At 46.4% G+C, this 24,078-nt stretch overlaps 1 protein-coding gene across 1 annotated transcript in view; it reads right to left on the reverse strand.

The window, feature by feature from the left end:
- Window positions 1-24,078, reverse strand: part of Cracd (capping protein inhibiting regulator of actin dynamics) — a 207,856-nt gene that overhangs the window by 183,674 nt on the left and 104 nt on the right. The gene's annotated exons all lie outside the window — the stretch shown is intronic.

Consider the following 24,078-nt stretch of genomic DNA (forward strand, 5'->3'; position numbering starts at 1 on the left):
CACACACACACACACACACACACACACACACACACACACACACACACTGTGTGCTTTAAATGGCTGAGTTTTATGGTGTGTGAATTATATTCCAATAAAATGCTGCTAAAGAAAGTTGAAAATATACATGGAACAAAAGTTAATCCTTTTTCATAACAGGTTAGGAAGCAACAATTAAGCAGAAATCAAGCACAGCAGAAATTAAGACCCTGCGTCTAGGCACTGTCTCTAACACCAACAACTTCAAGTGAATTCCTTCTTGTTGACTGAGAGGACGCAACTGCGGTTCGTGAACACCCCCACGGCAGATAGCCATGCATGAGTTATGAGGTTATAGGAACAAACAGAAGCACAGTTCTTATGTTATGGACCTCAGTCGCTGCTTAGACTTTTTAGCTGAGCCTAATATTTCAGCCTTGAAACTTCTCTAAGTATAGAAGGAAAAACCCAAGTCAGGCACGCTGACGCACACCTAAAATCGCAGCCCTTGAAAGGCTGGGCCAAGACTGAGAGGTACCCACTTGGGCCACAGGAGAAGACCCGCTCAAAAGAAAGAGGAAGAGAGAGGGGAGGCAAGGGAGGGAAGGGGAGAGAACCCTTAATTACTAAGAGTAAATTAGCAACATTCCAGTCTCTCAAGGCGAAGGGAAACAATCTAAATCTTCCTTTGACAAGGTAAACAGGATTTAAGATGGAAAAGCAAAGACTGGAGACAAACATTCATTCCAGTCACCTTAGGAAAGCAATGATTTTCTGCCCTTGGAGCACGCACAGTATCTTCCTGCAGGGATGGATACTGGATGCCGCGGACACGTTTCACCATTATCAGCACCTTTCTGGCAATGGCTCAATTTTCTCTTTTCCTGGGTTATCACAAGCTTACCTTAGTACAAAAATGTTAGGAGAATACAGTTCTTACTCTCAAAGAAGCCAAATCTTTGATTCTTGGAAGTCCTCAGCGCAAACAGCATGCTGTGTGAGCTATTTTAGTTCAGGGAGCATTAAGCGAAGGGTCCGTCTTGAAAGGCCACACCAGGTCTGACAAGGTAGACAAACATGGAAGACAGGCCTAGCCAGACACAAGACACAGACTGTGAGCGGCCAACAGGTAAGGGCAGTGATTCTCTGCCTTGAGTCCCGTTTCCCCACCCCTCCAAATCAGCTGCCTGAGAACCCCTGGCCGACAGCATCATCCAGAATTAACCAGCGGACTCTTCTCCACCAGAAAAGAAGGAAAAGCGTTCAAGAGGAGGAGAGGAACCCCAATTTTCCTCCTCATGGCCGACACCTGGCAGCAGCCACAGCTTCCAATGTGTCCTGGAAATCAAGTCAGGGGACTGTAAAGGGGACAGAAACTGTGCAGTCACCCGGGCTTTGAAAAAATTTCTAGCTTTAAAAAGGAACTGGACTGATCAGGAGAAGACGCTGAAGGCTGTCAGCCCAGCACAGCAGGGAATAAGGGTGCACACAGGGAAGTAGACTGGCCTAGTGCCCTGCACACAGGTCCTACAAGAGCTCTGTAGAGAACAGACATGCAGCTGGAGCGGGAAGACAGAGGGGTTGGGGTCCCAAAGTAAGGACCTGGCGTTGATTTTTCCCTTCTCCTTGTGTACCTAAGGAAATCGCTCTTGGGTCCTAAACATCTGACTCTCAATTTCCCTATGTGCAGAAAGAAAAATGTAGCCAAATCTGTGCGGCCATTATCTATTAGCTCATCAATTAACCCTTTCTAGTTCCAACCTGCTATGACTGACAGCCAGTTTCTCCTGGACTGCTCTGCTTCTCCCCCCACCCCCCAGCCTCTCCCATCACTAACTAGAATTCCTCTGATCTATAACTCATCTGACCTAGCTTCTCTTGGGGAATAGGGAGAAGCATTAGAGACATCTTTATCATTCCTCCTCCGTATCCCAGCCCCTTTCTACTGCCCATCCCCAACAAGATGAAGGGGCCTCCTCGTCTGTTCCTTCCCTAATACAAAATGATCCCCGGGTCAAGTCATCTGAGATTAACATTGAAAGTTTGGCCTAAATCTATTTTGTATTCTGTTGATAAAATTTGACCCAAGGCAGTCTCTATACATAAAGAACTGTACTCATATGTATGTGTGTGTATATCTTCACCCCCTACACAATTTATAACCAAAACTAACACTATATGTCTTTGTAACCAAGCAACTGAGACTCAGCCAATTGTAGCAATGCAACCTCCAGCCAATAAGAGGCTAACAGCTGCCAAATCATGACCAAATAAGGCAAATACCCACCACAGCCTATGAGGTTGCTTTTTTGTGTATGTTGCTCCATTTTCTCTGGCTATAAATACAACGTGCATTTTGCTGGAGAGGGGCATTAGGAACCTACTCCAGTGTGAGATGCTGCCCGGCTCTAGAACCTTTATTCTTGTTCAAGTGAGTTCTGTTAAAATCAACCTCATGTGCTTTTCAATAAAAAGGACTAAACACGGAGTTATCTTAAAAGAAGGTGCTTACCTCAGTACACACACACAAACACACACACACACACACACACCCTTACTCTGAGAGTAGCACAGTGCTTTCTCCCAGACTGCTGCCAGAATGAGCTCACTGCCCGATCTTCCTAAGACCCGCCTCACTCTCTCAGCACCAGCCCACGGGACAGCTCAGAACCGGCTTTGTCTCCAGACACTGTCTCTACAAATGTATCCACTCTTCCTTGTTTTAAACATCATCTCTGCTAATGACTTCAAGTCTGTTTCTTTAGGCCTGATCAATTCACTCAAATACAAACTCACTCGTTACTTTACCATCTACGTGTCAGTGTCTGCTGGGCGCCTGCTAGGTCTACTAAGCTACAACAACAAAGGCCCATGGTCACGTGGCTCAGAAGAACCTAAGTTCATTCCTTGCACTTCTGAGGTGAGGTGTGTGACAGGGCCACATCTCCTCCAGAGCTCTCAAGAGAGCCCTCTGGGCCTCCTTCCGTTTCTCCAAGGCACCTGGCTGCTTTTGGCTTGAAACAAGCCAAAACCTCCAGCCCCTGCGTATCTTCACACAGTCCTCTGTGTGCGCCCCTCTGGTCCTCTGAAGGGGAAAGGGCTTATTTTGGTTCACAGGTCAAAGTGTAGCCCATCACGGCAGGGACAGCACGGCATCAGGAGCTTGATTCAGCTGGTCACGTCAGAGTCACAATCAGGACACAGAGGGGACGAACACCTCCTCAGCTCCCCTCCCTGATTTTACACAATCCGTGATGCCCACTGTGATGGGAGTGGTGCCACCCACAGCGTACACTTTAGCTAAAGCAATCAAGCCAGTTCCCCAAAGGCAGGCCCAGAGATTCTGCCAAGCTAGCAACTAACACTGCCCCTCACAGCTCCACCCCTTATGAGCGTCCCAACCAAGTGCATCACTTTTAAACCACAGTATTCCAACCCCTTGTCCCCATGGCCTTTTAACAGTCCCAACGCTTTAGAAGTTCAAAGTCAACTGTGAGCTCCTATAAAGTCCAAAACATGTTACATACTTCTTCTATACAATAGCACAAAATAAGCTATTCCATTCAATAAGAGGAACGTAGAGGCCTAGCAAGGAAAGACAGGAAGAAGGCAAGACCAAAATTAGACACGGAATTAAAACCCCGTCACTCCACGTCCAGCATCCAGGCTTAAAATATTCTTAGTGGGGCTCCGAAGGGCATGAGCAGCCCCATATATCCAGATTTCCTACCCACGGCACTCATAACCTCTCTCTTGGGCTGGCTCCACTCCCTGCCCACAGTTCTCTCCATTGTCTTGGCATTTCTGATATTGTGTAGTCTCCTTTGCTACTATAGTTTCATGTAACAACTCAAGAAAAGTCTCTCTGTCGGGACTCAAATCCTGACACACCGCCTTGGCTAAGCTGCTCTCCAGTGCCCACACCACCCTTAACCTTCATTTTTCATGCTGAAACCAGTAGCCCGTGGACAGTGCTGACAAGTTCTGCCACTGGCTCAGGATGGAACCTAGCTTCTCTGATCCACAACTGTCTGTGTGCCTACCTCCTAGGTAGTTTCTTGCAAAGAGAAGGGAACCCATCACCTCAGGCTTTCCTCCTCTAAATGAATTTGAATCTTCACAAGACAGAACCTATGATGGAGGGAGCTTGGCCCTCAGAACACATCTCCTGTCACCCCTGATGCAATACAGGGAGTTTCCCTCCAGTGTTGCCAATTTCTTTAACAATTATAGCTTCTATCACACCAGCTGGTATGCCCTCTTGTCCAGAAATTTCCTCTGCCAAAATTTGTTCATTAAGTTCAACCTCACTCAAGTTCTCAGGACACAGGCAAAATGATGCCACATTCTTAACCAAATATTACCTATCTCATTGCTGGTTCCTATCTCATTCTTTGTTTTGTTTTGTTTGTTTTTCGATACAGGGTTTCTCTGTGTAGCCTTGGCTGACTTGGACTGGCTTTGTACGCCAGGCTGGCCTCGAACTCACAGCAATCCAGCTGCCTCTGCCTCCCTGAGTGCTGGGATGTGCCACCCCAGGCCTGTGCCACCACAGCCGGCTATGCTGGGGGAGACCTTAATCCCCTCTGGAACTTCATGATCTGGGCCTCCACTGTCCATGTTTCTCTCAACATTCTTGTCTTCCAGGCTCCCATTAAAACGACCCAGAAAGTTTTGCTTCCAGAATACTGTCTATGGCTTTTCTAACCCAAAGTTCCAAATTCTTCCACATTCCAGCCACAAAACAGTTCCAAAGGCTTAGGGACCACATGGTCAGGTTTGTCACAAAAAAACAGTTCTACTTCTCAGTGCTGGTTTCTGAGTTTCTTTTCCTACAGCCGAGATAAAATATATGGACAAAGCAACTTAAAGGAAAAAGGTTCTATTCTGGCTTACAGTCCATCGCAACAGGGAAGGTGCAGCAGCAGGGCCTGAGGCAGCTGGTCACATAGCACAGAGAGGGACAGACTCAACATTGGTGTTCCCTTTGCTATTTTACACAGTCCAGTATTCCCACCAGGCAATGGTGCCGCCTACAGTGGGCGGATCTTCCCACCTCAAGGGACTCAGTCCAGATCATCCTCACAGCCACGCCCAGAAGCACTTCCTTGGGTGACCCCAGTTCCTGTGACGATGACAACACTAACCACGTCAAATAGAGCCATAGTCTAAAGTCCCAGGAGGGTGTGAGTGTTTGAAGGCCATCATCCAACACTCTGTAGTATCTTAGATCACTCTCAGCCAAACTCTTTGATTATTTCTTCAAAAGCAAAACCCACCATTCTCCTCCCATCCTCCTCCCCACATCTGAGGAGCAGAGATTGCAAAGTTGCTCTTAGCTTGACTTTAGATCTGAAAGCGTGATGCAAAATTCCTCATCTCTAATCTTAGAGCCTTGACGTGTACTTGACGCTCAGAAAACTACTTTAAAGGGTAGAAGCAACACCACAGCTCCCATATTTCTTATCTCTTGCTTGGGTAATCAGTCAGCTGTCAAAACTAAACAACGGCCTGATACAGTTGTGGACACACACACACCACTCAGTCCAGTATTCACGAGGCTGGAAAAGGGGGGATCATGAGTTCCAAGCTAGCCTAGGCTACATGGCGAGACTCTTGTCTCAAAACAAGCACCACTACCACCTTCACAACAGAAACCAGCCAGCTGCTAAGAAGTCCTAAAGACCTACAGCTCCTTCTCAGCACGTTGTACAGTGCCCCTCAAAATCGTCTGTTCATGCGCTACTCAAAATAATCAAAAAGCAGAAACATTTATTTGTCCACAAAAGAATATTATTTGTCCACAAAAGAAGAGTAACATTTTCAAACATGCTACAGCATGGATGAAGAGTGACACCTGTGAGCCACATGAAGTGAGTCAGGGACAAATGGACACATACTGTATGCCCTCCTCTATAAGGTTTGGAAGAGTAGAAGAGAGAAGAGCGGTTGCTGGGACTGGGATGTGGTAGTGTTGGGAAGTCTCCTTGTTCGGTGAATGAGTTCCAAGCTAGCATGGGCTGGGAAGTCGGAAAGGTTCTGAAGATGGAGAGAAGTGATTCTACAGGACTGTCTAACACCACTGTACGGTGAATTCAAAAATGGGTAAAATGGTAAATTGTAAGTCCTGTAGAGCTTGTCACAACTATAATAATAGCAACAACAAAACAAGTAATCCTACCTGGCCAGGAGCCCAGCAATCAAATCAGACAGCATCCACTCAGTCTGATGATACAATGGCCTAAGCCATACCTCACTGAGGTTGTAGGAAGTACTGAGGAGCCAGGACTCACTCACCAGTAGAAGCATGAAGAAGATACAAGGCACCTCCAGTGATGTCAACCAATTAGCACGTAACTACAGAAGAGAGGTGAGGAAGCATGGAAAGTTACCATCCTCTATGTAATCACAAAGGGCCATCCATGTAAGCAGGTTCCAGAAGCCTGTATCTTTCCCAAGGACTCGGAGTTCTCATCCTCTTGCACGTGGATTATCTCCTTCATCTGTTGCCCAGCAATCACCCAGTCATCGTGAGTCTGGGTACCAACCTCATGATTTCAGTCATCACATACGACTGTGACCAGCCTGTACCCAGACAAGAGACGCAAAAAAGTACTGTATTCTGGGGTGTGTGTGTGTGACATTTTTGGTGAGCCTGTATGAGGTAGTGTCAGTTCAAGATGGAGAACAGAAGGCCAGATGGAAAACTAGTGGAAAATGTAAAGGTTAAGAAAGAATCTTTAGCAGTTAAAAATGTGTGAATGAATGAGGGGAAGAAAAAAGATGGAATGGTATCTCAAAGAGAAGGTAAAATATATTTCTATTAAGAAAGCAAAGAAAAAAAAGAAAGCGAAGAACTGGTGAGGAGTGAGTAGAGTCTAAGAACAAAGTTCTTCATGATACACTAAGTGATAGAGCACTTGCCGTAGGTCCATCCCAGTTTTTAAAAAGTCAGCCTATACCACACTCAGAGAGCTGAGGCAGGAGGATTCCTGTGAGTTCAAGAGCAGCCACCAACAAACCCCAACAAACAAAATCCAGAGCTGCTGAAGTGGAAGGAGGTAAGGAGGTCAAGAGAATGAGTGAGGAGGAGGTCTGAGCCCCTAAGTGAGATTCCCATGGAACCACCGGCAAGGTATGCTGCTCAGTCCCCGAGGCAACAAAAAGCCACAGAAAACCTAAGACAGTGGGGTTATTAAGGGAAAGGTTTGCGTGTCAAGAAAGAGAAACAAGTTCCTGTTGGATTTCCCGAAAAGCCAGAGGCCAAGTCACTCAGAATGAAGGCAGTGTGGAAGTGAATGAAAGGGCTTTGAAAACTCAGGCAGTTAAAATCACACGTCACCGTAACTGAAAAACTCCATCCCACTGATCTATGTGTCTGCTTTTTTCTTTTTGTTTTTAATATCATAATGGGTTTTTTAATTTACTTTCAATTGACAATTGTAGATATTTATGGCATACAGCAGAATTTTTAGTTAGCGTACCATTGAAACCCCTTTGTCCTGACAAACAGCAATGGCTAGCTGAGGACCCAGAACACAACCCATAAATCGGCAGTGAAGAGAGACGGAGCCTGAGAAGCACCCGGGGGTCTGCCCACCTGGGGCCCCAGGGCAGTATTCCAGGAAAGCTATTGCTTGCTAGGTGCTGCTAGGCTTGCTCATCAGTCCTACCACAAGGATAGGGTGGCTGAAACAGGAGAATTGGCACTCTACTGATGGCTCTGCCCAATACCCTCTTGTGGTTTGAGAACGAATGGCCCCCACAGGCTCACCTATTTGAATACTTGGTCTCCAGTTGTTGAAACTGTTTGGGGAAGGATTAGGAGGTGTGGCCTTCTTGGAGAAGCTATGTCACCAGGGGCAGGCTTTGAGTTTCAAAAGCCTGCATTCCAGGTAGCTGTCTCTGCCTCTTGCTTGTGGATTGGGATGTGAGCTCTCAGCTAAGGCTCCAGCAACATGCCTGCCTGCCTGCCTGCCTGCCGTGCTGTTCCTCTGCTGCCATGATGGTCATGGACTCTCACTCTCTGAAACTGGTAAGTCCCAAATAAACTTTTCCTCCTCTAAGTTGGCTTGGTCGTGATGTCTTCTCAGTAATAAGAAAGCAACTAAGACAGCCCCTGCCAGTGTACCCAGTAAACTTTTCTTAACTCAGTGGTGGAGCACAGGAGACCCTGCTTCTGTTCCCAGCACAGAGGGGAAAGAGGTTCCTAATGAAGCCACAGAGGTTTATCGCTAAGAAAGTGGTGGGGTTGGAAGACACAAAAACTGCTTGAGAGGGAAGCTGCGGTTTTGCAGAGCTGGATGCAAGAAGTTCATGGTAGACTGTAGACAGACTGTGGACAACTGAGGCTCTGCTTGTTGTTTGTTTTGTCAACAAAGCTAGAGTCACTTGGAGAAAAGGATCATCTTTTGAGGAATTGCCTCCATCGGACTGGCCTGTGGGCACGTCTCTGGAGCATTTTGTTGTTGTTTTTTTGTTTTGTTTTTTCAAGACAGGTTTTCTCTGTGGGGCCCTGTCTGTCCTGGAACTCGCTCTGTAGAGCCAGCTGGCCTCAAAAGTCACAGAGATCTGTCTGCCTTGGCGTTCCGAGTGCTGGGATTAGAAGTGTGCGCCATCACTGCCCGGCTTCTGGGTTATTTCCTGCTAATGACTGATGGAGAAGGGCCCAGCCCACTGTGGGTGGTTGCCACCCCTGGAAAGGTTGTCCTGGGTCCTGCAGGAAAGCAGACTGAACAAACCCTAGGGAATGAGTGCACTTCCTTCGTGGTCTCTGGTGGACTGGACTGGGACACAGAAGCCAAGTAAACCCTCCCTTCCCCCAGTGGCTTTGGATCATGGTGTCTATCGCAGCAACGGAAGAAACTTTAAGGATTCAACATGAATCCTGTTGAGTTCATACTTCAGTCCCGAATCCTGGTTGTACAAATGCCGTTTCTCCTCCTTAAACAATGCAAAAATATTCATAGGTATTGCAGGAAGTAAGACCTCCTACGATCAGGGTTGGGAAGGTTCAATTTAGCAAAACAGAACAAAATAAAACAAAACAAAACCCAAACAAATTCATAAAGTTTTTCTTTCTTTCTTTTCTTATTTTGGTGCTGGAGAGAGCTATGAGATTTACACTGAAGTGTCCTTAGGTCTGCGAAGGTCAGAAAACACTGCATGTTTCTGACCTGAGGCGAGCACAAAAAAAAACACTTCTTTCATGCTGAAATAGTATTAGGTGCAGGAAAACTGAGGTGCCTGCCGAGGAAGCACATGCCTCCATGTTGCCTTTTACAGGTCCCCGTGCTTTCTAACCAACCAAATACAAATACTGTACTTCTCTGCAAAACTACCAGTAAATTAGGCTGCATAAAAACACAGCCAGGCAGGCTCCAGAAATGGAGCTCTGGGCTTCAGCGCTGCCCTGCCAAGGCTCTGGATTCATCCTCCAGCACTCAAAAACAAGTTGCACATGCGCGCACACACACACATTTCAAAATTCCAGTAACCTGAAAGTTGTTCCAACAAAGTGGTTTTATTATTTCATTTCACTCAAGTGAAAGTTTAACCGTGTTTTGTTCACTTAGAAGAAAACAAAAGCAGGGGCTGGAGAGGTGACTCAGCAAATAAGAACACTGGTTGCTCTTCCAGAGGACCTGGGTTCGATTTCCAGCACCCACATGGTGGCTCACAACTGTCTGTGACTCTAGTTCCAAAGAACCTGGATGCCCTCTTCCGGTCTCTCTGGGCATCAGGCACACATGTAGTGTACACATACACGCGGGCAAAACAACCACACACATGAACAAAAGAAAGAAAGAGAGACAGAGAGAGAGAGAGAGAGAGAGAGAGAGAGAAAGAAGCAAGCAAACAAAAAAAGGTATTCAAATGAACATCTACTTTGCTTGACTCTGTCTGGGCAACATCTGGGTCATGCTTTCTGAGAGCCGAGATGCCACCAATACTATGCTGTGCCTGCAGAGCTGTGGATAATAGCTAATTTGTAATCTCCACCTATTTAACAATGCTAACTCTACAACCCACTAAGAGTGACCACGGGCTAAAAGAACAGCTATTTCTATGCAGCCGTCCAATCGCATGAAGACTAGACAGCCTTCTGTCTTCCATCTTCATGTGCCTGCAAGGGCATGTCAGGAAGCAGTGCTATCCCGAAAATTGCCAATGAACCTCATTCACTTAAAAAAAATTAAAATTAAAAGTGTTACAACCTGCTCAAACTCAGTGGCCCCTCTGTTGAGACCTACTTTAATTCTTAGTGTAACTACGCGGAGTCTCCTCTGTTAACACCTGCTGTAGCCTTTAGCATATCAGAAGCCATTTTGCCTCCAGGTCTCCATTTTGATTGCAAGGTAAAATTAAGTTCAAGTTCTCAGGCCTACATGCCTGAGACCAGGATACACTTCAATAGTTCAATACTTGCTGCTTAGAATGAAACAATAGATGATAAATGCATGTTCTGCTAGAGTTAAAGATCACTGCATCCTGCTAAGTTCCTTACTCCCAGAAAGCTGGAAAGCCCCCAGAGCTCCCTTACCCTAAATCCCAGCCAATCAGCTTAAAGTGCTTTGTCCAGATACCTAGACACCATGCAATACACTTGGAACAAAATCAATTATGTTTAGCTAGTCAAAATGATGTAATGCTGCTCGCCCCTCACTTCCTGCATCTGGTTACCTGGTCGTTACCTGGTTGCGGTTTTTCATATAAAACAAAACAAAACAAAAACCTGTCTTAGAAACAGACCAGTAACACTGTCTGGCTCCTGAGTCCAGATTATGGCCCTGACCGGTCGGTTTTTGTTCAGTGTTCAATAAACTTCCATCAGTCTGAGTCTGGTGCCCAAGCAGTCAGTGGGTAGCTGTTCCTGAGCCCACATCTCCCCCATGACTTTTCTCCTGCTCTTGAAGGTCCTGAAAATCCATAGGGAGAGCTTGGCTTAATTCAAAGTCACACAGATTACAGAAAAAATAGTCTTTGCCAGTGTCAGCAAAGCAAACATGGCACCTTCTCCCTGTTGTTTCAGATGGTAGTAATGACCTTTTTTTTTTTTTTTCCACATTTAAACAGTGAAAACTAAACTTTTTCAAGTCAAAAGGCACGCTTTTAGGAAAACTTGGATATGACAGTTCTAAACAGAAGCCTTTGGTTGAAAGCCACGAGGTAGATGGAACTGTGGTCCTTAATCCTGACTCCAGAAGAAACAGTCAAAGTGAAACAGGGCCAGTTGCCCACTGCACAGGCAAATTCCTAGGGATGGGCCAGCTAGCCCAGAGGCTGCCACAGGATTTCAGTAAAACCAGGAGAGGCCTGCTTCAAACAAAGCGGAAGAGAGCTGACTCCTGAGAATGGCCTTCTGACCTCCAACACATGCCACGCATGCCCCACAGTAGCAGACACAGAGCATGGTAATAGAGGTTTCCTATTTTTAACATTCCGAAGCTACTAAATGCCAGTGGGCCACATTCAAAGAGGCTTGAATGGTGTTCTGATAAAACATTTCACCTCAATGTGAATTTTAGTTTTTGAGCATTTGAATAAAAAAAAAAAAAAAAAAAAAACAAAAGCCAGAATACTGGACTTTGAAAATTCGATAAGCAAACCAGCTCCCAGCATTAGCTGTCAGTGCACTGTCCCAAGCAGAACTGCTTTTCTCCTGTTTCTCTTCTTCCTTCCTTTTCCTCTTCATTTTTCACTCTTACATAAAACAACTAAGCATTCTGAGGAAGACGGAGGCATACAAAAAAGAAAATTCTGATGAGAATTTTACTTTAAATAATATAAGCCACCCTCTAACAGGGACTGGAAAAATGAGGTGAAGTAAAGGGAGAACTAGAAACAGCAGGCTGAGCCAAAGGCCCAGAAGGTCCCCCTCTTCACCGGAAGCAGCAGCAGCGCATTCGGAAGCCGGAATGTGTAAGCCACTCAGTTGCCTTTCGACAGTCTTTAAGGATGAGTAATGTTAAATAATTCATGCAGGGCTGGTTTCACTGGCCGTGAAGGACTAGCCAAAGCCACAAAGCGGCACAGCCTGGGTTCCATGCCAGCCAAGGTCAGGGATCATGCCCGGGACTGTCTCTGCTGAGAATCTCCCACACTAGCCTCCCAAGACCGCAGGCGTGGGAAATCAACTTAAAACCAGACTCGTCTGTTAAAGGAAAACGTTCACCCACCCTAATGTCTCCCACTACAAACTGGACATGGCTTCTGTGGTTCTGTTTTGTTGGCTAATTCGGGTGCAGAGGCTCGAACCCAGGATCCCACAGGTGCTAAGCGCACACTCTACCCCAGGGCTACGGTCCCAGCACCTAAGCAAGCTGCCCATGAGTGCACCCCTCTACCTCTGTTCAGCTCTTTCACATCGCCAACAGCAACGATGCCAAAGGCCAACTTTTGTATCACTTGATTTGAGAAGAATCATCTGTAAACTAAAGCAAAAGACCTCAGGCTAGACCCGGCTTATAAATGATTCTTTTTTTTTAAATAAATAAATAAATGAATAAACAAACAAATAAATAAATAGATAGCAGCAGTGTAATGGTTTTAATAGTCAGCCTCCAAAGATGTGTTCCAGCTGTAATTAAAACAGGGCTATCCCCGGGCTCCCATTTCGTTTTAATTTATATCAAGATAACTCAGGCGAGCTCGCTGGCACGTGGAGAAACCACCTCAAGTCCAGTGGCGAGCCACAGGGCTGGAGATGAAAGACATCCCAGGGATCCTACCGACCAACCCTACTGCGCTGTTTTTCCACGGCACTAAAGCAGGCGATCTGTATGTAGGGATGCCTCGCTCAAAGGACTGCCCGTCGGTGACCGTTTGTCAAAACCGTAAGCGCTTTTACTTAGCAAATCAATTGCAATCATCGTGGAGGAGACCAAACTCCCGTGGCTTCTCACTTAGGACTCTCGATTTGGAAGAGACTCCAAATGATCTCGTGGCTTCTTCTGTTGCATTCACACCTCTCTGGGCTGTCCCAGCCAGAAAGAGCGGGGCAGTTTCAGGCCCTCACCCGGCCTCACTTCCTTCATGGCAGGTGCTGCTCGCTCCCTGGCGGCAGCACACTGTGGACTTGGAGGATAAATGCGTCACCTGTTACTGTTGATTTATGGTCCCTCTATGGTAGCAGCATAGCATCTTCCATGGTGCAGGTCCTGGGTCCAAGCGTGTGCAACAGGGCTGGGCACAGAGATGGCAGCCCCAGTCACAAACCATACATGTGAATCTGCCAAATGGCTAACTCTCGACCGCCCTTTCCCCTTCCATGTAAGATATTTGAGGCCCATGGGAATAAAGTGACACATCGAAGGTCATGGGGCCGATCGAAGGCAACGCTGGGCCTCAGGAGCAGACCTGTCCTTTCCCACCCCATCCCTAGAAAGCAGATGTGCTCATTTCACTCCGTGCCCTGGCGTGTCCCCCCTCCCCCGCCCCATGTGGCCGCTGCTCAGAAGTTCATAGACTGAGTGATTTACAGTAACAGGAATATTTTCACAGCAGCTCCAGAGGCTGGAAAGTCTGGGGTCAAATTGCCCGTAGGCTCGGTGACTGGTAAGGGATGGCTTCCTGGTGCATAGTGGTGCCTTCTCTTCCTCCTGCTCTCCCCTCATTCTTCCCTCCTTTCCAGAAACATCGCTCCTTCCTCCAAGGTCTCACACCACTGTGACCCTCTAAGCTCTGCCCTGTCGGCTCTTCTCCAGCCAAGTGTGAACTCTTTACTTTTCTATCAGCTAACAGCTCCACAGCGTCCAGCACGAACCAGCTGCAAGTGGCAAGGGAGGAGAGGATCCACAGGGGACGTCCTGCCTTTCCACGTTCAGCATGATTCCTGTTGCCCAGCCAGATGCCACCATCTCGGCTGCCCATCGAAATAGCCCAAAGGGGACCATCTCTCATCGCTAGAAAGAAGATGTCATTAATCCTGACTGCACGTGAAATCAGCTAGCAAATCACCAAACATCTACCAGAATGCACTGTTCAACAACAACAGAGGATTTTTTTTTTCTGTTTTGTTTTTAATTTAGAAATTATGACAAGGGGCTGGAGAGATGGCTCAGCAGTTAAGAGCACTGGCTGCTCTTCCAGAGGATGCAGGTTCAATTCCCAGCACCCACACGGCAGCTCACAACTGTCTGCAACTCCAGTTCCAGGGGACCTGACACCCTCACACAGACATACATGCTGGCCAGACACCAGCGCACATAAAATAAGAATAAATGATTTAAAAAAACGATGACAAACATTATAGGTAGAGGCTTGCCATGTCATATCCATGTAATCTACCCCCAAACTGTCATCCTATTCATGCTATGCTGGGATGCCCCGCACATTTACAGTAGATAGATTTGGGCTAGAGGATGGAAATGGTACTTTTCACTAAGGGTCATAACATAGGACATAGGCACTCACTTTCTGTACCCCAGGGTAACTGTAGAAAGTGACATCCTGTTTTGCTTCTCTGTACCTAGAACCAACCAGAGCTATCTGTAACCAGCGGAAAGCACAGAAAATCGTAAGCTAAAATCGTGTCCCCATGCCACATTTGCGTACTGATCACTTATCTTCTTCCCATTGTCCCTTTAAAAGGAGAGATTGGTAAATACCAACAGCGTCTGGCTTACGACTTTAAGTGAAGCCTCGGAGTTCCCTAAAATAATTGTTGCTCACTGGTTGTTGAGAAGAAGCTGATAATCACTAGGAACTGAGCATGTACCAGAAAGAAATACCAGACTCGACGCTACGTAACATAGACCCCTGTAAGATATTAAGCATGCCACTCTGGAGCCGCTTACAACCCAGCCCCTCTGTCCGTAGTTCACCGGTGACTCCCCATAAGAAATACATGTCAGAGTGTTTGACTGACACCCTGTTTTTCCCCACAGTTACAGCCAGTAACATCTGTTTGTTGTTGTTGTGTATCTGTGTTCATGTGTGTGCAAGGGCATGTGTGTGTGTGAGAAGGCGAGGAGTCAATACTGGGTACCTTCATCACTTCAGCTTATTGTCCGACACGGGATCTCTCACTGAACTTCCAGCTCACCAGTCTGGCAGTGAAGTCCCAGGAGTCCTCCCGGCTCCACATCCCCAGCCCTGGGATTAAAGGCATGCACCCCCATGCCTGGCCTTTTGACATGGACGTTGGAGAATACACTAAACACTTGACCACCTGAGCCACCCCCCGCCCCTAATGTCCAACATTTTAATACGCTTTTCTCAGAATTAGATAAACCTACGGCACCCCTACCCCATTTCAGAAGGTGTAACAGCCTAGATAACATTATAGACATAATGAAGTCACCCCGCCCTTGGATGACTCTGTAACTAGCATCATGTCCAACACGCAATGACGCCAGCATAGGCCTCCTGACACAGGACAGCTGAGCGCACTGAACAGCCCGCTGGTGGTCCGGAGTTCCTGCTTTTCTGAGTGCCCAGCCTACTAACAGGGAGCGCTCTGGGATATGGAGAGCTCAGCTCAGTGACCCAGCCTCTAATTGGAGGGGCCGGTCTAGATCAGTGATGCCTAACAGAAATACAGTGCAAGCTATGTACACCATTATAAATTTTCTAATGGACACACTGATGAAAACCATAAAGACAGCCAAAATCAAGACCGGTCAATATTTTATCTAATCTATCATAGCCAAAATGATACTATTTCAATGTTTAATAAACATTTAAAAGTTACAAATGACATATTTTTACAAGCTTTCTCCTCCTAATAACCCAGCACATATTTTAGGCTGTCAGCACATCTCCTGGGAACAGTGAGGCCATATGCCGCTGCACGGGTCTAATTAGCCGCTGGCCCTTCTCTCAGCACCACAAGATATTCTAATAAAGAAGACAACAGATTTGCAGATCAGGGTGCCCTTAGAAAGGCTACAAAATAGCCCTCCAGAAACTCTAAGCAACCTCAAACAAACAAACAAAACATGATGTTGTTTTCTTTTCATTGTAACATTGTTCTTTTGGACTTAGTGGCTGTGTAAACCAGTGAATTGTCCCTTCTACTACTGTAACCCTGCCCCCACTCTCTCCACCTCCTAAAAACCTCCAGGTTTGTTAAGAACATTCCAGACAATGTACAAGTGATTGCAGAATCATTGAGGCATCTTAAAAAAAAAAAAAGAAAGAAAGGAGAAGGTAAAATGAGAGTTCAGTAAGAATGACCAAGAAAATGTTCTGATGACCATGTTATCATCCACCTATTAAGAGGATGCTGTGAAATAAAAATCTGCACGATTTGCAGTCACTTCCCCCGTTACTCAGCATCTACAGAGAGATCCCCGAGGCTCCCCCACCGGCATACGCGCTGTATTGTTTACGAGTCCCTTTGTGATCAGAGATCTGCCTCTGCCAGATGGCTGGTCTGGGATAAGAGCAGCGCAATAAGCAACTGCAGAACAAAGCGAAGCAAGCTAGCCTTCCCAGACACTGGACCTAGGACCCAGCCTCATTCACTCTAAGAAAACACTTAACCCATCACCGGCAGGAGCGTCATAACGAAAGCCAGGAAACATCACAGCGTCTTGTCACTGGGACACCCAAAGAAGAAAAAGTCACTCAAGGTGTACTGTTAAGAGTTCTTCAGAGCAAAACAAGACGTTTCCCTGTATTCATATAATCACTCGACGTGTACGTAGGTGGACACATCACACACGATGCCCCATTATTATGTGTAACTTGTATGTTTTATGTATATTTAAATTTTAAATGAAAAATTGAAATTTTATTTTTTCAAGAACTTCTCAAAAAAAAAAAAAGAAGAAGAAGGAAGAATTGAAGCAGTGGTTCAGGGGAGCCTGGGTCACACGGGGGTCTAAACAGCTTTGCTGGCTCTGTCACAGCACCCCCAAGAACACGCACTGAGAACCATCCTCGCTGGTGACCACTCACGGCTGTGGCTGTGACAGTTGGTTTTGTCGTCTGTTAATGGCGATCTCGGGATTGTGGTGTTTCTTTCCTTTTCCCTTCTCCCAGACAAGGAGAACACAGGCTAACAATTACACATGTGAACGCTCACTGATAATTTACCAACTCCAGCTGTTCTTAGACTTAAACAACTACCACGAGTTCAAGCAGCCCAGCCTTACCCCGAGCCTGGGCCCGATGTTCCTTGGTGCCAGTCAAACCCTTGTCGGTGAGTGGGCCTCGCCAACAGGCCTGCTTTTTTCCCCCCCAGACCAAGCAGGACCTTTTGAACAAGCTGGTCCTCTTTTCTGCTCTCTTGGAATAACTCCTCTGAGCAGCTACTATCCCCTTTCCCTTCCTGTTCTCACCACCTGCCTCTGAAAGCCACTGACTTCTGACTTCCTCCAGTGTTTGGGAGAAGCATTTTCTGTGTCCCTTCCTCAGTCACTTGAACACAGCACCAATCTGAGAGGCAAGCATCCTGACGCCTCCTCTAAGCACAGTACACAGCCCACAAATCGTCCAGACATGCAGAAAGGCTGCTGAGGGTTCAAGTACTACCCTTTGCATTGCTAATGCTTTAAGGAACACACACAAAGGAACTTTCTAGAATATAAAAGCGTATCCGTGTGCTATTCTATTTGGCTTCTTCAATATATGTAGCAATGTCACTTTACCACTGCCTGGCTAGTGGTAAAGTGAGGCGCCTTCTGTCTTTGTACTTACAGTCTTTATAATCAGGTTCCTCTTATGACTAAGGGGTCTGCAACCTTTGACTTCTCACGCATGTGGAAATCACGCCTCTAAACTACAAATAGCCACACTCCTATGCTTCAAAGCCATCGGTACAGGAAAATATTCAAAATGACTTAGTGTCTGTCTTTAAGAATGCCACACCAAGACTAAAACGGATAAAAATATAATGAGGACCAAACTTATTAACTCCCTAAACATAAATTACAGCAACTATGACCATCCAACAGCTAAGTTTCTTTTTGTGTCTTGATTTTAGAGACAGGCTTTTTCTGTGTAGCCCTGTCTATTCTTGAACTTCCTCTGTAGACCAGGCTGGTCTCCAACCCAGACATCCGCCTGCCTCTCCCTTCCAAGTGCTGGACTAAAGGTGTGCACCATCATGTCGGGAAGCTAAGTTTCTTGATTCTCACGAAAATTATGACAGTTCATTAGGGGTTAAGTATTAGAAAATAAAAGGAATACATTAATAAAGATAAAACCTTCATTGCTGTGCCAATGGGCCTGGACCACTACAATAATAGACAGTTTCATTAGATGCAAAAAAAAAAAAAAAGCCATTTTTTATAAGGCTTGGGAGGGCTTGCTTCTGTTTTGTTTGGTTTGGGACACACCTTCCTATGTAACAAGGCTGCCCTTGAACTCCTTCTGCCTTGGTGTCCTGAACACCGGGATTACAGACCGGTCCAGCTTGCAAAATGATTTTTTTCCATAGGCAACCTAAGGACAAAACTGAGTGTTTAGCAATAAGTACAACTATACCTACATTCAGTTGTAACTAATCTCAGAAGAGCATGAAGACTGACAAGCAAAAATACACAAATTCCCAAAAACACGTACGTCATCAAGCTGCTTCTTCAAAGTACCATTATCTATGCAAACCCTGATTTTTAAAGTTGCCAGCTTCTGGGCCGGAGAGATGGCTCCAGTTAGCATCGTGTGCTCCTCCTGCAGAGGACCCAAATGTAGTTGCCAGTGTCCAGGCTGGATGGCTCACAACCACCCGTGACCCCAGGTCCAGAGGAACCAGCGCCATTAGCCTCTGCACACACCTGCACCGCGCGCACATACCCCACAGGTATGCACATAAACACACATGTAATTTAAAAATTAAATCAGAGCGCTGGAGAGACAACTCAGCGATTAAGAATGCTTGGTGCTCCTCCCGAAGAGCCAAGTTCAGTTCCCAACAACCACATAGGGTGGCTCACAACCATCTGTAACTCCAGCTCCTGAGGATACAACCCTTCTTCTGGCCTCTGGAGGCATCTGCTCTCTCTCTCTCTCTCTCTCTCTGTCTCTCTCTCTCTCACACACACACACATACTCATCTGAAATATTAAAAAGAAGCCTCGAAAAACGGTAAGTTTTGTCCAATTTAATTTAACAAAGTGGTTAAGGGAAGGTTAGGAGAAGGGCAGGACGGCACACTCGGAGTGCTACCATCTGAGAGGTAGAAGCAGGACGATCAGGATTTCAAGGCCAGTCTCAGTTACATAAAGTTCTGGGGGCTAACCTGGGCTACATGAGACTCTATCTCAAAAAAATAAAAAGGCAGCGCTTTAAGAAAGTGCTTGTACTCAATTGCCTGTTGTTCATCTTACAGTCTTTGAGCTAGCGTCCTTCACTGCATCTGGAGTTCGCCATTTATGCTAGCCTGGCTGGCCAGCAAGCCCTTGGGAGCCCCCATTTCCACCCCTGTTATTGGGGTTAAAGATACATGCCACCATGTCCTACATTTTATGTGGGTGACAGGGATCCAAACTCAGGTCCCCATGTCTGCACAGCAAAAACTTTATCCCCTGAGCCACTTTTGCAGCTTCCTGACAACATTTTTTAAGAGTGGGAGAGTCCAGCTGGGGTACAAAGCGAAACAGCTGGGATACAAACTGAATAAACTATAATTAGTAAAAAAAAAAAAATTTAATTTAAAAAAAAAAGAGTGAGGGAGTCCCAGAAACAATATATATTACAATCAAGTAATTACTAAAACATAAGAAATGCTGATTTAAAAACTGAAATATATATTAAAAAATTGAAATATATATTCAATATACATGTATAATAGTTGATGGTGGATTCTTACATGTATTTTGTGATTTTGAGACCGATCGATACCCTATAAAGTACCTTCTGTGGCTTTTAAGTCTTCATTTGTGCCTTAACAACAGCCGACACGCATTTGTAATGAAGTCTTTTTATAGTTACACAGCTATACTGTGTCTCTTCTGAAGATATATTAAACCTTTGGGCGTGCAATAAAAATGACCAATTAATTGACTCTATCACAAAAACCTGGGAAGCTATTCCAAAATATTTACTTTAAAGACCAGCCAAGTCAAAATGAATTACTGGTTTCCTGTGTAAGCTCTCATACATATAAACTAAGTTAGAAATGGACTTCAAATGAGTGCTTTCAAAGGAAGCTATAAAACATGTGCTATATTAGGGAAAATATAAATGTTGCCACCCAAATTTATGGTTTTACTTAAGGCATGAACTCTTTGCCGCAGTCACTGGGAAGGGACTCCAGAAGAGAAGGGGGGTCAAGAGTAGAGACACGCTTTGGGGTCCAGCAGGACTCAATTTGAACCCCCTCATTGTCCCTCACTAACTTTGGGACCTTTTACAAGTTCATAAGAAGCTCATTGAGTCCTAACTTCAATTATCAAATGGAAACATAAGGCCCCCTGCCGGCCCCCTAAATTAGATAACGCCTAAATAGACTGCTTAGCTTGGGACCTTGACCACGAGAAATACTCAATAAACGTCAATTACCAAGGATAGAAATGTTTAAGAAACACGTACGCTTTGGGATGGGGGGAGGCTGCACTCCCTCGAACGTCCTAGGCAAGCGCTTCACCATTTGATCCTCTAAGAACGCATTTTCATATGTTATTTAATATTCAAATTTCACCTGAGGTAAAGATTTTGAAGGAAAAGCGTAGAGACGCAACAACGGATTTTTCCCGGGTGTGCTTCCCCTGGCAATCCTTCCCGTCTCTTCAGTGGAGCTAAAGCAGCATCTTAAGAATGATGTAGAAAACACCCGTAGAAAAATCTAAACATACTTCAAGGGCTTAAACATGTGTCACTGGTGATGGACACGGTGGTGTGTGTGTCAACAATTCCAGCAGCTGGGAGGCTGAGGCGGAAGGCTAGACTACATATCAACTCTGTCCCCAAAAGCCACAGGATGGGGACATGGGCAGATTGCCTAGCATCTGCAGGCTCCTAGCCCCAGTCCTAAAAAAAAAAAAAAAAAAATCACACACACATGCATGCACGCACGCACGCACGCACGCACGCACGCACGGCGAGTCTGTATACCAAGGAACAATATATCCCAGAATTCAAAGCCACCCCTTTACCTTTGAATAGTGAGGATAAAAATAAGCTATCCTTAACTGTTTAGCTGGTGTTTGATATTGTGCAAAAGATATGTGCGTGTCGTTTCATTTGACCCTCACAAAATTCCTTCAGGAAGAAGGAACCTCACAGAGGAGGAGACCGAAATTTTCAACTACTTGCCAAGACAAAAGGCTCCTTACATAGGGCAGCCATTTGCAAACGCAGTCCCTCAACTCAAGACTTTGGCTTACTTACTCGCTATTCCTTGTATAAAATTTATCCTGGCTGTAGACTTTTCCCATGGCTTTAGCTAGAGTGTCATTTTTCAGGGGTGCGGAATGGCTCAGGGGAGGTTGAAATTCAGGGGCCGAAGCAGCAAGCAGGCTTGCATTCCAGCCTCTGCCCCTGGCACTGTTGCTTTGGTGGCAAGAGTTGGCAAGTCATTTAATCCCACTGCATCTAGATTTCCTTACCTACAAATCGGAATGATATCATCTGCCCCTGTGTTGCACAAGGAGACTGTGAAAAATAAGCACACTTAGCAAGTGAAATGTCCTACTGTCCTCTCCAGCTAAAGGAGAGCTTCACTGGGACCACCTAGAAGGCCCCACGCTTCATGAATATGCAAACCAACTATGACCATAAAAGGCAGGCACCAGGCTTTCATGAACCCAGGGTGGAAATGCTCTTCAGTTGTAGGTACATAGCAGGTCTTCAGCAAATGTTCATGAAAGCCAGCCTGCCACGCCTGCACGCTTATTTTATTCATTTTCATTTTTATCCCTAGCCTATTCTTTCCACCACTAACTGCTGAAGACCAGCCACTCTGTGCCACATCGGAAATACGACTGCGGCTCAGCATGGAGGCGCACACCCACAATCCCGGCTTTCTGGAGGTGGAGGCAGAAGGATCAGGACTTCCCTGCCATTCTAGGCTACACAGTGAGGTCGAAGCCAGGCAGGACTAAATGAGACTGTCGAAAAGAAAGAAAAGGAAGGAAGGAAGGAAGGAAGGAAGGAAGGAAGGAAGGAAGGAAGGAAGGAAGGAAGGAAAGAAAGAAAGAAAGAAAGAAAAAAGGAATGCAGATCGTGGAGGACCTGACTTTGGACCCTCAGCCCACATACAAAAGACAGTATGTGGAGAAGCTGCTGAGGGGACCGGCCAGTCCAGCCAAACGGATATCAGAGCTTCAGGTCCAATGCAATGAGAGACCCTGTCTCAAAATACAAGATGGAGAACATCAAACCACTAGCCTCCACAGGCTGCACACATACACACACACCACGCACGTGCTCACGAGTGCACACGCTCACGAGTGCACACGCACGCACTTGTGAGTAGTACACACACACACAAACATACATAAAAACGGACGAAAGATAATTGTTACAAAGCTGTATAAGGAAAAACACAAAATGCAGCTTATTCACCCAGCAATAATGCTTGTGCTATCACAGCGCTTTGTAATCTGTGAAGAGCTGTATAGTTTTGATTCTTATTCCAATTACCTAAGTCTATCACGCCAGCATCATTACCTTCCTGGCTCCAGATTCAGTGCTCGGCTTATACTGCCAAGTCCTGAAAGTTTTCTCAGTTGTTACAGGTGACTCTAAACAAAAACTCTGGAGTAAAATTTAACTAATCAATAGTATTATGTATATAATATATATATATATACAAATATACAATTGCAGACACTCCACACACACATTTTGAGCTAACATAATCCATAATGCAACCACATAACCTATACAAGACACATTTTCAAATATTTCTTTTAAAAACTGTCCTCTGAATTTCTTTTTTCTCATAGGCAATTTTCTCTTGGGGGTTTGGGTGGGAAGGCCAGGCGTCTCCCAAGTAATAAAGGCGGTGGCCGTGAAGGTGCCCTCCCTTTGTTGACTCTAAAAATTATTCAAAATTGTCCAGATGCCCGAGTCACAAACAATGCCAAATGACCATTAGCCATTTTATTATATAATTCAACAACTACTGTAGAGCATTTTTTTTTAAGGGGGATCGATTTAACGGACAGCTTAATGAATTGCTCATTTGCCATGGGATATCTGCTCAAGCCTTTTACTAAAATTGCCTTATCCTTTGTATTCTAACCACTCCCCTTCCTGACTGCCACCTCCCTAACACACACACACACACACACACACACACACACACACACACACACGCCCTCAACCTACACCCAATGCCAGATCAGCTTCCTGGCCTTTATCCGTAAAACCATATTAAAATTTCACAGCACATGGTCACAGTTACTAGGTCCTCTCCACCCTCCCCCTACACCGAATCAACATCTAAAAAAAAAAAAAAAAAAAATCGACACTCTTCCCTTAAAACCCACAATTCAGAAAAGCATTGCGATGTCTCGGGTGTGAAAGCATCTAACGTGAAAATCCAAACGTCTGTTCTTGGCTGACACTCGGTGCTTTTAAAAAGCCATACCCCACCCACCGCATTCAAGGGGTTAGAGGTCCCACCTCGCCCCCCACAGAGCTCTCCCGGAGAAAGGGCGGTTAGAGCTGCGGGGAGACCATCGCGGTGGGAGAAGACCTCGGCGAGCCCGGTTCACGCCCCGGCGGCGCGCGGCGCCCGGCGGCTCCGGCCCCGGGAGGGAAACCTTTGTTCGTCGCCTCTGCCAGCAGACCGGTGGCTCATCGGAACCGGGGCAGCGAGAGTTGGCGCGCACCGGCCCGGCGGCGGGGGTTAAACAAAGCCGTGCGGTCCGGAGGACAAGGCTGAGCCGCTCCGCGTCCCGGCTCCGGGCTGGCGAGGTCCGGCTGTGCGCGGTGGGGGGACCCGGGGACGCGGGCAGGGCGCGGGCAGGGGCGCCGGGCGGCGCGGGTCCCTCGCTCCCGGCAAGTTCCCCGGGCTGCAGCCAGCCGGCAGGTTCGTCCCGGGGACCCGGGGGCGCGCACGCCCCGCCGAGGTCCGGAAGAGAGGGGCCGTGGCGCGCGCTGGGGAGGGAGGGTCGCCGCCCCCAAAGACCTCCCGCGCCCCGGGACTCGGTCGGGCCCGCCCGGAGGGAGAAGCCGCCCATTGTCTGTCCCCGCGGGCCG

Source organism: Psammomys obesus, unplaced genomic scaffold, assembly GCF_907164565.1.
Source record: "Psammomys obesus unplaced genomic scaffold, mPsaObe1.curated_primary_1811, whole genome shotgun sequence".
NCBI classification, from domain to species: Eukaryota; Metazoa; Chordata; class Mammalia; order Rodentia; family Muridae; genus Psammomys; species Psammomys obesus.